General features: G+C 38.6%; 1 pseudogene; it reads left to right on the top strand.

Moving 5' to 3' along the window:
• The first annotated feature begins 3770 nt into the window (after window positions 1-3770).
• On the top strand, window positions 3771-14393 carry LOC113736046 (polygalacturonase-like; annotated as a pseudogene).
• The last annotated feature ends 758 nt before the right edge of the window (window positions 14394-15151 follow it).

Raw genomic sequence — 15151 nt, forward strand, 5'->3', positions numbered from 1 at the left:
ATTATACTACAACATTCCTTGCAACTTCTACAATACAACCATGATCTTAATTTAGCAAGAAAACAACATAAAAAGGCTAAAATAAAGCAAAACAGCCCCCTAAAATTCATTTTTCCATTTTGGCATTTTTTCAAACAATTAACATGCATTCACGGGACCATTTCTCTTTTCTTAATCTTTTATTCATTGCGTATTCCAAAAAAAAAAAAAAAACCCTCAACAACAGCAGCAACCAATTTATTTCTTAAAAACTCACAAAAATTATTGATCACCAAAGCCAAAGATTAAAATAAAAATCAACTAAATCTTTGCCAAATTTCCATGAGCTATCTCATTGGAATCAAAATAATAAAAAATAACAAATAATAAAAGGAGAGACTTACAATGGTTTTAAAATGGAGATTATTATGGCAGTGGTGGTGGTAATGGCACTAGCAGTGATCTCCCAACTTCACCCTTGATCTTGCCTTTCACCTTCTCTTGCCCCTTTGTATAGTGGAAGTATGCTGGAAATTTCTTTTTTTCTTGAAGAGAGGAGGACCGAGAGCTAAATGGAGACTTTTCCTCCTTCTGTTTTTTCTGTCATCCAAAGCCAGAGAGGGAGAAAGTCCCCAAAGAATTTTTTTTTCCTTTCTGTGTTTTGTCTGTTGTCCCCTTTTTCTTCTTCTTTCTTTCTTTCCTCGGATCCCCTTCTTCTCTTTGCCTGTTTTTTTTTTTTTTTGATCCATTGCTTCTCCCTTCTCTTTTTGCCATTGCTTTGGTAAAAAATCATGATACTACCAGGCATGGCCATGGTTTCAGAACCGCCGGTTTTGATTCTTCAAAGAGGTAGAACCAAAACCGCACCATCTAATATGGTTCTGGTTGTGGTTCTTCAAATAGATAGAACCAGAACCGCAACATCTGGTTCTGGTTCAAGTTCTGGTTCCAATTCTGGTTCCTTATAGTTTTGATTTCGATTCCTTATGGTTCTGCTTCTGATTCCGTATAGTTGTATACAATTTTATTTAATTTTTTATCCTTACCAATTTTAATACGAATATAACAATATATTTAAAATTTTAAATAGAATGTAAAAAATAAATACAAAATAAAGATCATATTTTAATTTTATTATTATTCAACAAAGTACGAAGTAATAAATAGATAATACAAATTTTATGTAAAATACGTTACATTGTCAAATTAAAAAATACATAACATTATCAAATGGTAATCATTTTAAATGGAAAAGAAAATACTTGATATTTTCATTGAAATTGAGATGAAATATCAAAACAAACACTAATTATTTAATCATCTTTATTGCTTGCGACAGCACTAGAATCAGTTGTATAATTGAAATCTTCTTCTTCATCTTTTTCCATTTCTTGTTGTCCATATTCTGCTCTAGTCCAATCATCCACGCATGCTTGAATTTCTAGTGATTCTGGGCTTAATCTCGATCTTGTCTCATCCAACATGCTTGCACCGACACTAAAAGCTTGTTCCACTGCTACTGTTGATGCTGGAGTTGCTAAAATTTGCTTAGCAATAAGGGAGAGGATAGGATAATTATCTGATTTTCGCTTTCATTAGTCAAGGACTTTAAACTGTTTAGTTAAGCTACTATCATCATGCTCAAACTTGGTAGTTAGATATGATTCAAGTTCCGTATTAGTATTAAGTGAACCCTTTATTTATATTAATTGTTTTTAATTTTTTTTAGCGGTTCTGGTTCTGGTTCTATGTTTTAGAGAACCAGAACTAGAACCTTTATCCAAGGTTCTACCACGGTTCTGGTTCCACGGTTTTGGTTCCGGTTTTGGTCCGGTTCCAAACGGTTCGGTTCCGATCCGGTTCCCGGTTCCAAGTGGGACCATGGCCATGCCTAATGCCACCACCTAATCCCTTTTTTTTTGGTTTTTTTTTCTTTTCCTAAAACAAACCTGCAAAAATGAACAAAATGCACATTAAAATGTAAGAAAATAAATAACTCATTAAATAGAAAAAATTCAAGAAAATATTAAAATTGACAAAAATTTGGTGTCTATATGCGGGTTAAATTGCATACGTCATTTGGGAGTATTAGATAAGTATTTATAGTGGTTGTGCCTATGGATGGAATGAAGAGGTCTACTCCCTACCTGACATCATGAGATAGCTTAGGCAATGGTGTTAGATGTAGGTCTGATCAATAGGATGACTGATAGTCAAATTACTCCATCAGTCATAAGTCACGTAAATAGTTGAGGTGTCAGTAGTCTTGGACAAGGAGATAGACGAGGTGGAACACCTCTTTAGAGTAACCTCGTCGATTGATGTGTTTGTTGTCTACAGGGAGTGGACAGGTTAATAGAATCCGGGTAGGCCGAGGCGTCCACAGTTGTCAAACATACTGCTGTTTTTTTCCAATTAGCAAACAGAACCCTTAATTACTTGGTTGCTTTCGAGTAGAGTTTATGTAATTTCAGCTAGAGCACATATTTTGACTTAAAACACTCTGCTGTTTGATTCATCCTTTGGATATAACTAACCAATGGTAACATATTGCAAAAGAGGAAAGCATAATACACAATTTCCAGATTTTAAACCCAGAGATTCCCAAATTAAATCAGACAAATGACTTGGGTTTCAAGAAAAGTTCCTTCAAATTTCTTGGTCAAAAACAAATTTCTTTATATAATTTCGGGCTGTTCAAACAAGGTTAAGTCCTGCCTGAGCTTATTGGTAGCTGCAACCTTAGTATTTACCTAACATACTTTGGCAACTTCCCCTATTGGACACTAAATTTGGTATAGTACATATTCCCCTTCAATCATGGCCTAATCAAGATTGTTTCTGCAACTACTTTTTCCTTGAATTAGTAATGCCACGTTTTTACGGTATAAATTGCGATCCCATTTCAATGAATGAACCTCGTCCATCAAGATACCATTGATCATGGCTAATCCTTTGATGCTTTTACAAATTCTGCTATAAGAAGCTGCTTTAAAAGTTAACCAACTTAAAAATCTTTTCCAAATTTGACTTGATTAACATTAAACTGTTATAATCAATGGCTAATTTTGTATGAACAAGTAGATTTGTTTTCACTGATAATTCCTTCATTACAACCTTCATCTCTCAACTACTCAAAAACAAAGTTTGAAAAGGAACCTAAAATTTTTTCTTTAAAAAAAAGAAAAGCCTCTTTCTTCTCAAGACATAGCCCACATTTATCCATGCTATTCTATCCTCGTGGAATTATGAATATCCATGCTAAAGAAGAAGAGCAATTAAAGGAGTTTTACAGGGATGTTTGCTTGTCATTATCTTAACTTTTCTCTCATGATCTTCCTTTAAAATTATGAAATTTTTGCAAATCAATCAATGGGATACAAACCATGTGATTGTAGAATATTTCTTCCATTTAATTATTGAGAACTAGTCTTCCATCTTTCCATATTGTGTTTTTCCAATTCTTTAAAGCCCTTTTCACATTATAATAACCACGTCTCATGTGATAAGAACTTCAGCCGATAATTCTTCTGTTTCCTCTTCTTCTTGTGCTTCACGTTTGCTCATACAGTTTTTGTTGGTTAAAGTTAAACTACGATTTCTGACATTGACTAATACAAGAAATTAAAGCAAAAAAAATATTGGCAGCATGGCGTGATTTGCTCGATCCCTACATTCACTCCAAGCCTACAAATATCGCCCATTGCTTTTCAAGTTCCTCATCCCTCAGATTATTACAGCAAAATTAATCTTAGCCTTTACAGATTCTAGTAGCCACCTCTGATAAGAAAATGAACAACAAAATGAGATTTTCTCGCTATCCCATTTATCTTCTTTTCCTTCCTCTTGTCATCAACAAAGAGTGTAACATACAATGTGCAGAGTTACGGGGCATAATATGATGGGAGAAGTGATTCCATGAATTCTTTTTTGAGTGCATGGGCTGCAGCTTGTGCCTCAGTTGCGCCTGCAACAATCTATGTTCCACCGGGAAGATTTTTGGTTGGTGGAGCATCATTTTGGGGCCAAAGTTGCAAGAATAATGCTATAACCATTCGCATTGATGGAACCCTTGTTGCTCCATCTGATTATAATGTTCTTGGACATACAGGTAACTGGCTCAAGTTTGAAAGAGTTAATGGACTTTCGATTTACAGTGGAACCCTTGATGGCCAAGGGACTGGTCTCTGGGCTTGCAAAAACTCCGGCAAGCATTGTCCCAAGGAGTAACGGCAGGTTGGATAGTCTCTATATTATTTTGAAATTTTTTTTAATTTTTTCAAAACAAGAACCCACATCATTTACATTACTCTAAAGGGTACGATATATTATACAATACTAACTTCCCTGAGGATTTAACTATAGGTATACAATACTGTAAGTGATTTTCAACTTTTACCAAGTACCAAATAGGCATGTGCTGTGAACTTAAAAACCGCAATTGCTCTAACAAGCATGTGCCGCGAAATGTTATTCCATATTCAGTTGAATTCGATAATATTGATTGATCATTTCCCCTATGTTGTTTCTTGTTTTTCTATGGTGCTACAGCCATTGGGATGTTGACTTTGTTGGCATGGTTTCTATCCCACATCGATGGGATTAGCCTTGAGGGGAGATGGTTGCTTGTTATAAATTAACTCCCTCCCTTCTCAATTGAATCATCCCAAAATTGTCTATTCATCTTCTAAGGCAATTTTCTTCTTTCTCCCTCTGTTGTAATATTTCACTTTGTAATCATTCTTAATGAAATATAATTTGGTAGTGTCCGAGAACGTAGGCATTATTGGCCTAACCTCGTTAAATTCTGGTGTTCTTTATTCGTTATTTATTACTTCAATAGCTATTATAGGGTATAGCTATAGTGTTATATTGTACTAGTAAATTACATTTGTAGGGTAGTTTTGTCTAAGGAGATTGGGTTTTAAGCGGGACCGTTTGTGACCCCTTCAATCTTTCCTGGAAATTAACCATCGTGTGATTGTTTAGTACAATACTTCACTCTCTATTCGTCTATAAAAATGTAGTTATTATCTGATCCACAACAAGTGGTATCAAAGCTTGAGATTATTTTGAGTATGCTCTGTGGTCGCAGTTAAATCTGATATTCTACATCAGAAAAGATATCCTTGGACTCTGGTCCATCTGTGGGAGTTGCTTGTGGGACCAGTAGGGCCTGTTTGTGGGGTCTGCCTGTGAGACCAATAGGGCCTGCCTGTGGGGCCCATAGTGTCCATTTGTGGGGTCAGTGGGTCCGCCTGTAGGGCTAGTAAGACCAGCCTGTGGGGTCAGCTCATCTTGTGAGGCCTACTCATTGTTGCTACTGAAGAATATTTGTAGCCGAAATGGAAGATAGTACAAAAGTATCGACGTCCACCTCAACGGCAGTTTCATCACCGTCTATTTGGGCAAGAACTGCTGTCACAAATACGAGATTGGCAGTGGAGATTTTCGATGGCACTGGTCACTTCGGCATGTGACAAAGTGAGATTCTAGACGCTTTCTTCCAAAAAGATCTAGACATTGCTATTGAAGAACAAAAATCAGATGATGTTGAGGAGAAAGATTGAAAAACTATGAATCGATTAGCATGTGGTATAATTCGATCGTGCTTTTCAAGGGAACAGAGGTATGCATTTTCAAAGGAAACTTCTGCAAATAAATTGTGGATGGCACTAGGAGAAATTTTTTTGAAGAAAAGCAGTCAAAACAAGCTCCATATGAAAAAGAGACTGTTTCGCTTCACCTATGTTCCAGGTATCACAATGAATGATCATATTACCAGTTTTAATCAGCTGGTTACTGATCTAATGAATATGGATGAAACATTCAAAGATGAAGATCTGGCTCTGATATTATTGGGATCACTTCCTGAGGAGTTTAAATTTCTTAAAACCACTATACTCCATGGGAAGGCTGCTGTATCTTTCAGTGAAGTTTGAGCAACTCTATACAGCTATGAGTTAAGGAAGAAAAACAACCAAGGAGGCTCAACCAGAGATGCAGAAGCATTAATCATCAGAGATCGCTCACAGAACAGAAACAAAGGAAAGAAAGGGAGATCCAAGTCAAGACCCAGCAAAGATAAATGTGCCTTTTGTCAGAAAAAGGGACACTGGAAGAAAGATTGTCTAAAATTAAAAAATAAGGACAAGTCTGATAAAGAGAAGGCTATAGTAGAATCAAATATAACAGAAGGTGATGATACAAATTCGGATTTCTCACTTGCTTCATCATCAACTGGCTCGTCTGATATATGGATGTTGGATACCGCTTGTAGCTATCATATGTGTCCTCATCAAGATTGGTTCTTTGATTTTAAAGAACTCAAAAGCAGAGTCGTCTATACAGTCAGCAATGTTCCTCTTACCACATATGGGATTGGTTCAATTCGTTTGAAGAATCACGATAGATCAATCATAACTTTGATAGATGTTCGATATGTACCGGAGCTGATGAAGAATCTCATTTCTGTGGGAACCTTAGAATTAAAAGGTTTCGAAATGAGAGCAAAGGATGGAGTAATGAAAATCATTTCTGGTGCACGCATGGTATTAAAGGGAATTCGAAAGAGAAATAATCTGTACCACTATTTGGGTGATATAGTTATGGGAACAGTAGCAGTAATTTCGACAGATGATCGAGATTCAAAAGCAACCAGGCTGTGGCACATGCGATTGGGACATATAGGTTAAAAATTCTTGAGATTGCTCATAAATCAAAGATTATTGAAAGGTATGAAAACCTGTAAACTGGATTTCTGTGAGCACTGCATCAAAGGGAAGCAGACAAGGGTGAAATTTGGAACAACAATCCATAATACTGAAGGTATCTTGGATTATGTTCACACTGATGTCTGGGACCCTTCTAAAACAACCTTTTTAGGAGGGAAGCACTATTATATATCTTTTGTAGATGATTATTCTCGGAGAGTATGGATATACACAATGAAGACGAAGGATGAAGTGCTAGGAGTATTCATCAAATGAAAAAAGATGATGAAAACTTAGACAGGAAGAAGGATCAAATGTCTCCGTACCAATAATGGTGGAGAATATAAAGGTGATCTATTTAAAAAAATTTATAAAGATGAAGGCATTGTCAGACACTTCACAGTCAGATCGACTCCACAATAAAATGGGGTGGCAGAATGCATGAATCGAACGTTATTGGAGAAAGTTCGATGTATGCTATCTAATGCTGGATTAGATAGAGAATTTTAAGCTGAAACTGTAACATATGCATGCCATCTCATCAATCGAGTGCCATCTACTGCTATTGGAGGCAAAACACCACTGGAGAAATGGTCTAGTAAGTCTGCCACTGATTATGATTCTTTACATGTGTTTGGTTGTGTTGTTTACTACCATGTTAAGAAATCAAAGTTGGATCCAAGGGCAAAGAAAGCAGTGTTCCTTGGGATCAATTCTGGCATAAAAGACTATCGTCTTTGGTGTCCAGAGACAAAGAAAATAATATTCAGCAGTGATGTTAAATTTGATGAATCCATGATGTTAAAAAATGTGTATATTGAACAATCAGATATCATTCCCAAGCAGGTAGAGTTTGAAAGAGCTATAGTTCCAACAAATGAAGAAAATGTTGATTCTCTTATGGCAGAGGGAGAATCAAATGAAGAGGAGGTTCAGACTGAAGAACTTTCATAGCAACATGAATCAATTGCAACCTGTAGGCCAAAGAGGACAATCAGAAAACCTACTCATTTTGCTGATATGGCGGCCTATGCATCCCCAACAATAAATGATGATATTTCTGTCACTTTCAATGAAGCAGCTCAAAGTTCGGATAAAGAAAAGTGGAGGATTGCAATGGATGAAGAAGTACATTCCCTTCATAAGAATTAAACATGGAAGCTAACTAGTCTTCCGAAGGGAAAGATTGCAATCGGATGCAAATGGGTGTATGCAAAAAAAGAAGAATCTCTTGACCAAAATGATGTTCGTTACAAAGTAAGATTGGTAGCTAAACACTATGCTCAGAAGGAGGGAGTTGATTATAATGAGGTGTTTTCTCCAGTTGTTAAACATTACTTCATTCGTATTTTATTGGCTTTGGTAACACAATTGAATTTAGAACTGGTTCAATTAGATGTAAAAACTGCATTTTTATATGGAGATTTGGAAGAAAAGATCTATATGACTCAACTAGAAGGATTCAAAGTTGCTGGAAAAAAAAAATTTGGTGTGCAAACTTGAAAAATCGTTGTATGAATTGAAACAATCTCCGAGGCAATGGTACAAGCGATTTGACAAGTTCATGATAGGACAAAACTAGATAAGAAGCAAATATGATCATTGTGTATATTTGCGCAAGCTACAAGATAGATCTTTCATATATCTTCTATTTTATGTTGATGATATGCTAATCGCTTCCAAGAGTCAGACAGAAATTGAGAAACTGAAGACTCAATTGAGGAAGGAATTCGAAATGAAGGATTTAGGAGAAGCAAAGATGATTCTTGGCATGTAGATAAGTAGAGACCGAAAAATGAGTAGATTATGTATGACTCAGAAACAATATTTGAGAGAGATGCTAAAGTGTTTTGGCATGAATGAAAAGTCAAAACCGGTTAGTATTTCTCTTGCTCCTCATTTCAAGTTATGTGCCTCTATATCACCAAAGAATAATTCAGAACGGGAAAACATGTCAAAAGTACCGTATGCAAATGCTGTTGATAACTTGATGTATGCTATGATATGTACACGGCCTGACATTTCACAAGCAGTTGGAGTTGTGAGCAGATATATGCATGATTCAGGTAAGGAGCATTGGCAAGATGTGACATGAATTCTACGATACATTCAAAGTACTGTGGATGTTGGTTTGATATTTGAGCAGGATAACAGTCAGCACGTAGTTGGTTTTTGTGATTCAGATTATGCTAGTGATTTGGATAAACGTAGATCAACTATTGGTTATATATTTATGCTCGCAAAAGCACCAGTCAGTTGGAAGTCTACCTTACAGTCAACGATTGCTTTATCTACTACAGAAGCGGAGTATATGACAATCACAAAAGGTGTAAAGGAAGCAATTTGGTTTCAAGGATTACTTGGTGAACTTGGAATTGATAAAAAATACGTCAAGATGCATTGTGATAGTCAGAGTGCTATTCACTTGGCAAAGAACCAAGTTTATCATGCAAAGACGAAGCATATTGATGTTCCATATCATTTTATGCGAGAAATTTTGAAAGAAAGTAGAGTCAAAATCCAAAAGATTCGGACTGCTGAGAATCCTGCTAATATGTTGACAAAAGTTGTGGCTGCGGTCAAGTTCAAACTTTGTTTGGACCTGATCAATATTGTCAAAGTTTGAAATGGAATCTGAAGACACTATCAAATGTTGTTTGTGAGAAGATTTATATTTTTGGTGGGACTAGAAATTATGCCAAGATGAAGATTTGTTGACTTTGTTGGCATGGTTTCTATCCCACATCGGTGGAATTAGCCTTGAGAGGAGATGGTTGTTAGTTATAAATTAACACCCTCCGTTCTCAATTGAATCATTCCAAAATTGTCTATTCATCTTCTAAGATAATTTTCTTCTTTCTCCTTCCATTATAATATTTCTTTTTTTTTTTTCAAAACCCGATTATATTAACCAAAGCCAGAGTATAAAGCCAAGGAGAAGGCGAAGGCCCTACCTCCTGAAAGAAAATCGAATGTTACAAAAGTTTTGCAAATTCAAAGACAAAAGCCCCCGAGTGTGAGGTGGCAAGTGAGAGGCCATAGTAAAGACCGAGCGAGAGTCAGACGCAACGCCACATGCTGCTAGCGAGTCCGCCACCGTGTTCCCCTCTCGATAGCAATAGCTAAACTGGTGACAACCTGAAGTGAGTAGCCAAATAGCCCGAACAAATTGTCGAATTACAACTGGAACCCCCCATCTCCCCCTTAGACAATTAATCAGTCAGATTCCATGATTAGCCAGGAAAGCCCTAAATGGCACCCTAAGTGGAGCCCCAAGAGGAGGGCATGCGCTTCAGCCTGCAGAGAGTCCAGGCAACCGAAGGAGTCCGCAAATGCAACAATAAGCCTTCCACCAGAGTCCCTAATCACCTCTCCCTAATCACCTCTCCTCCCCCGCTACCGCAAACCGTAGAGCAGCCATCCATGTTTAGCTTAAAGAAACCCCCCGCAAGGAAGACCCACCTCACCATCTTAGCTGTTAAAACCCTCCGGGTCGTGGTCACCACCTCCAGCAGACCCTTCCATTGGTGAGGCAAATCCGCAATGCCTGGAAAATGGATCTTAATTAACATTCTCAATTCATTCATGATAAGGATCCGTACCTTAGAGCTGGATAGCTTGTGACCCTCGAACCTAGACATATTCCTAACTCGCCATAGAAACCATAAAATTAGGAGTGGGAGAACCCGAGTTATCCAGCGTTGCACCTTCCCTTTCATAGGGAATAACCACCATGTTTGGCACCGAGACCTAACTGTGATAGTTGGTGTAGTAATCCCTAGTGACTGCTCAAAGAACGCCCATGTCCCATTAGCCAGCTGACCCGTAGAGAACACGTGTAGTAGTGTCTCTGGCTGAGCCTGCATGCAGCAGTGACATTTAGATGGACCGTGCACCTGAAAGTTTTCGAGCATATCGTCCACCGGTAGTTGGGCATTCAATAGGCACCACATGAAGAAGGACAATTTTCGTGGGATGGAGGACTGCCAAATATAGGAAAATCCCCAGGAACGAGCCCTAGCCGGGCGAACAAGCTGATAGGTAGACCTTAGTGAAACCCCCGAGGGATCCAATAACCAAAGTAAGTAGTCCGGCTCCGTACCAAAGCAAAAGAAGGATCCCTGAACCGCCTCTCGTATCACCGAGGGCAACGAAGCCAACGCCAAGTAGTCCCAACGACCCTCACGTAAAAACTCCACAACCGTCGCATCTGAAGCCAGCTCTAGATACCTCCAGGCCAAAGGTCCTAACCCACTCCAGTTATCCCACCAAAAAGCCACCTCCCACCTAGATAGGTCCTACTTCAACCAAAACTCCATGGAAGATCGGACCCCAAGCATACGCTTGCAACTAGCAGATAACTAAGCAGAAAAAGGAGCATGATTCGGATGCAGGGACCTAAAGTACTTGGCCCTCATAAACTACGCCTAGAGAGACTGGCCTCGTGTAAACAGCCACCATATCTTGCAGGAGAATGCTTCAACGATCGCCGGAAGAGACCGAAAACCTACCCCCTTCCTCCACAGGCAAGCATAATTTCTCCCACTTCGCCCAGTGATGTTTAGAACCAAATTCCAATTCTCCCCAAAAGAATCTCGCAAACATTCGCTCCAGATCTGAGACGACCCCTCTCGGAGGCTCCAACACTGCCACGATATGAATCGGCATGGATGATAGAATATTTTTGATAAGTAAAGCTCGAGCACTCATTGATAACCACCGACCATGCCAGGAAGCAATTCGTTGTGAGACTTTGTTCAGGAAATCAGTGAATAATGCCTTCACTCGTCTCCCCGCAAACAACGGACAGCCCAAGTATGTAACTGGCAAACATTGTGGAGAAAACTTGGTGACCCGTGCAATCACCCTCCTGCGGTTGACCGGCACTTTCTTGTCTACCAAGAAACAATTTTTCGCTGCATTCACCCGCTGCCTTGACACTTCCTAGTATCCCTCCAGTGCCAGCTTGACACACCCAAGGGATCATTTACCACCATTGTAGAGGATGATAATATCATCAGCATAGGCAAGAAGTGTCAGACTCGGAGAGTCCTGCGTCACAAAGAACGAGGTAAATCTCGATTCACCCAGTAACGCATTCAACCTCCTAGATAAAACCTCTGCCGCAATAATAAATAAAATTGGGGATAACAGGTCCCTTTAACGTATACCACGAGAGGACCGAAAAAATGACACGATTTCCATTAACCAGTACCGAAAAAAGGCACGACGAGATCAACCTCCAAACCATGTCAAGCCATTGCTCCCCAAATCAAAACCGTCACATGACCTGGATAAAAAAAATTCCAGGATACCCGATCATACACTTTGGTCATGTCTAATTTGAGAGCAACATTGGACCCCGGCACCTTCTTCCCTAGAGCTGAGCACATCTCTAATGCCATCAATATATTATCCGAGATCTGTCGACCCTTTACAAAGCCACTCTACTGCGGTGATATTATTTTCGGCAACATGCTTTCCAAACACCTCGCCAATAGCTTAGATATGACTTTGTTAGCAAAATTACACGGGCTTATAGGGCGAAAATCTGAGAAAGTCGACGCCCCAGGAATCTTGGGGATCAATGCCAGCCACGTAGAAGTGTACCCCCAGGGTAGCTCCGCTCCTGTAAAAAGGTCACAGACCGCCAGGTAGACACCCCCCTTCACTATATCCCAACATGACGTGAAGAAAGACCCCTTAAAGCTATCCGGACTCGAACTATTGTCACCATCCATCTGGAAAACCACTGTCTTGACTTCCTCCTTTGTGGGGAATCGTTGAAATTCCAAGTTATCTTGCTCAGATACAATCAAAGAGATCACTCCTAACAACGAGGGATCCATCTGCGCCTGTCCAGGCTACGACAAAATGTGCTCAAAGAATGCAATTGCCATCTCCTCAATCCTACCAGATTCTTCCGTCCAAACCCTATTGCTGTCCTTCATGCGATGGATAAACATGCGAGCTCTCCGTTGTTTTACTTGTCCATGGAAAAACTTAGAGTTGGCGTCACCTTCCCCAAGCCACCGTAGACACGTCTTTAGGCGCTAATAGGTAGCCTCCCATAGTAGGGACTCCTTGAGCTCACCTTGAGCCTGGGTAAGGCAATGTTGTCCCTCCTCCAAGGAGCATTCTAGTGCCCTGACCCTCTCCTCATGGTCCCTGACACGATCAAAAATATTTTTAAATACTTCTTTATTCCACCTGCACAATGCCTGTTTTACCGCCTTTTACTTTGTGAGCAATACCCTAATGGGCTGTCCCTCACCCTCCACCTCCCACGCTTATTTAACCACACTATGAAACTCATCATACGACCTACAAACATCCAAGAATCGAAAGCTTTTAGGCACCCCACCCGCAGCCATAGAGCAAGACACTATCAGAGGGGAGTGATCAGATGCAACCCGATTCAATTCTATTATAATATTTCACTTTGTAGTCATTATTAGTGAAATATAATTTGGTAGTGTCCAAGGACGTAGGCATTATTGGCCGAACCTCGTTAAATTTTGGTGCTCTTTAGTTGTTATTTATTTCTTCAATAGCTATTATAGGGTATAGCTGTAATGTTATATTGTGCTAGTAAATTGCATTTGTAGCGTAATTTTGTCTAAGGAGATTGGGTTTTAAGCGGGACCATTTGTAACCCCTTTAATCTTTCCTGGGAATTAACCCTCGTGTGATTTTTTAGTATAATACTTCACTCTCTATTCGCCTATAAAAGAGTGTAGTTATTATCTGATCCACAACATGGGATTCTACAATTCAAACAAAGTCTTGGTCAGTGGACTAAGTTCATTAAACAGTCAATTTTCCATATCATCCTTGATGGCTGCCAAAACACTAGGGTAGAAGGAGTAAAGATTTCAGCTCCCGAAAACAGCCCAGACACTAATGGAATTCATGTCCAATCATCTTATGGCATTACAATTGCGAATTCTCACATTGGCACTGGTTATGATTGCATCTCATTAGGCCCTGGATGCTCCAACATGTGGGTTGAGAATATCAACTGTGGTCCTGGCCATGGAATAAGGTATCAAAATCGGAAACTTATTAAGAGTCCATAGAGTTCTTAATTATCGTTGCTGTAATTTTGTTTTGTATGGTCACTGATACATTGACTTTGCGGTTGATTTAGTATTGGTAGCCTGGCAAGCAGTGTGCAGGAATCAGGAGTTAAAAATGTGATAGTTAAAACAGTTACATTTTCGGGCACAGAAAATGGTCTGAGGATAAAAACATGGGCAAAACCTTGCAATGGATTTGTTGCCGGAGTTCTGTTTCAGCAAGCAGTAATGATTAATGTCCAAAACCCAATCATAATCGACCAAAATTACTGCCCCAGTGGAGGCAAGTGTCCCGGTCAGGTATGATTAAAAGAATCGCTTCTATCACTCTTTATCTTTCTGGGAAAAAAGTTGATAAATTCAGAAATGGAAGCTGATAAATCTGTACATTGATCTTTGGCAGGCCTCAGGCGTGAGGATTAGTGATGTGACGTACCAAGATGTACATGGAACATCAGCAACTGAAGTTGCTATAAATTTTGATTGCAGTAAAAAGTATCCATGCAGTCGTATAATTCTGGAAGATGTCAATCTTTCCTACAAAGATCAACCAGCTATGGCTTCATATATCAATGCAGGCGGATCTTCATCTGGTTTAGTTGAGCCCAAAGCCTATTTGTAGGAGAAAATATAGAGCTCACTTTAGAAAGTGAAGCAGTCTAGTCTTTTTTTATAATGTACTACAATATAAATCTTGCTTGTGCCTGTGGCGGTATTGGCCTTATTGACCAGAGCCTGGCCTTGCGAGCAACACATTTGATATTAATACAACAACAAAATGTGTTCTAACATCTTCTCTCCTTCATTTATTTGATTTGGTTTATGGAACTCTAAAAAGCATTTGGCAAATTAGCATCCATATCTGAATCTAAAATACTTGTGTTAAATTTAATCCCTAATAACTATACTATCCTAATTAATTATTCTCTTTCTTATTTATAGATCACATATTTGTACATGTGCCATGAATTTTTTTTTTTTGGCAAAAAAATATATTCCCAAGATGTCACAATTTGAAATGTATGTACAGCCCTTGTAATGTATTTTATTACACATGGAGTTCTAACTCAAAATATTGAATGCAAATGTCTACTCAGACATTTACATGGCTGGCAGCCCATCTTTATTCTTTACTCTTTAAAGAGACTATGATTTAAATGTGTTTTAGTATGGAAATTTTTTTTAAAAGCAATTTTAATTAGATTAATCTTTTCTGTACTGATAGTGTATACACTATCAACGTTGGATGAATAATAACTGTGCAAAATTTAACTTTTGCACACATGTCATGAATCAAACGGTGATAATGTATTTATTGTAATGTATATAATATTTACTCATTTTAATTTCGACACAAACTCAAATGAGCCATTCACACTA

The sequence above is a fragment of the Coffea arabica genome, chromosome 3c (genome assembly GCF_036785885.1).
Source record: "Coffea arabica cultivar ET-39 chromosome 3c, Coffea Arabica ET-39 HiFi, whole genome shotgun sequence".
In the NCBI taxonomy this organism is placed as follows: Eukaryota; Viridiplantae; Streptophyta; class Magnoliopsida; order Gentianales; family Rubiaceae; genus Coffea; species Coffea arabica.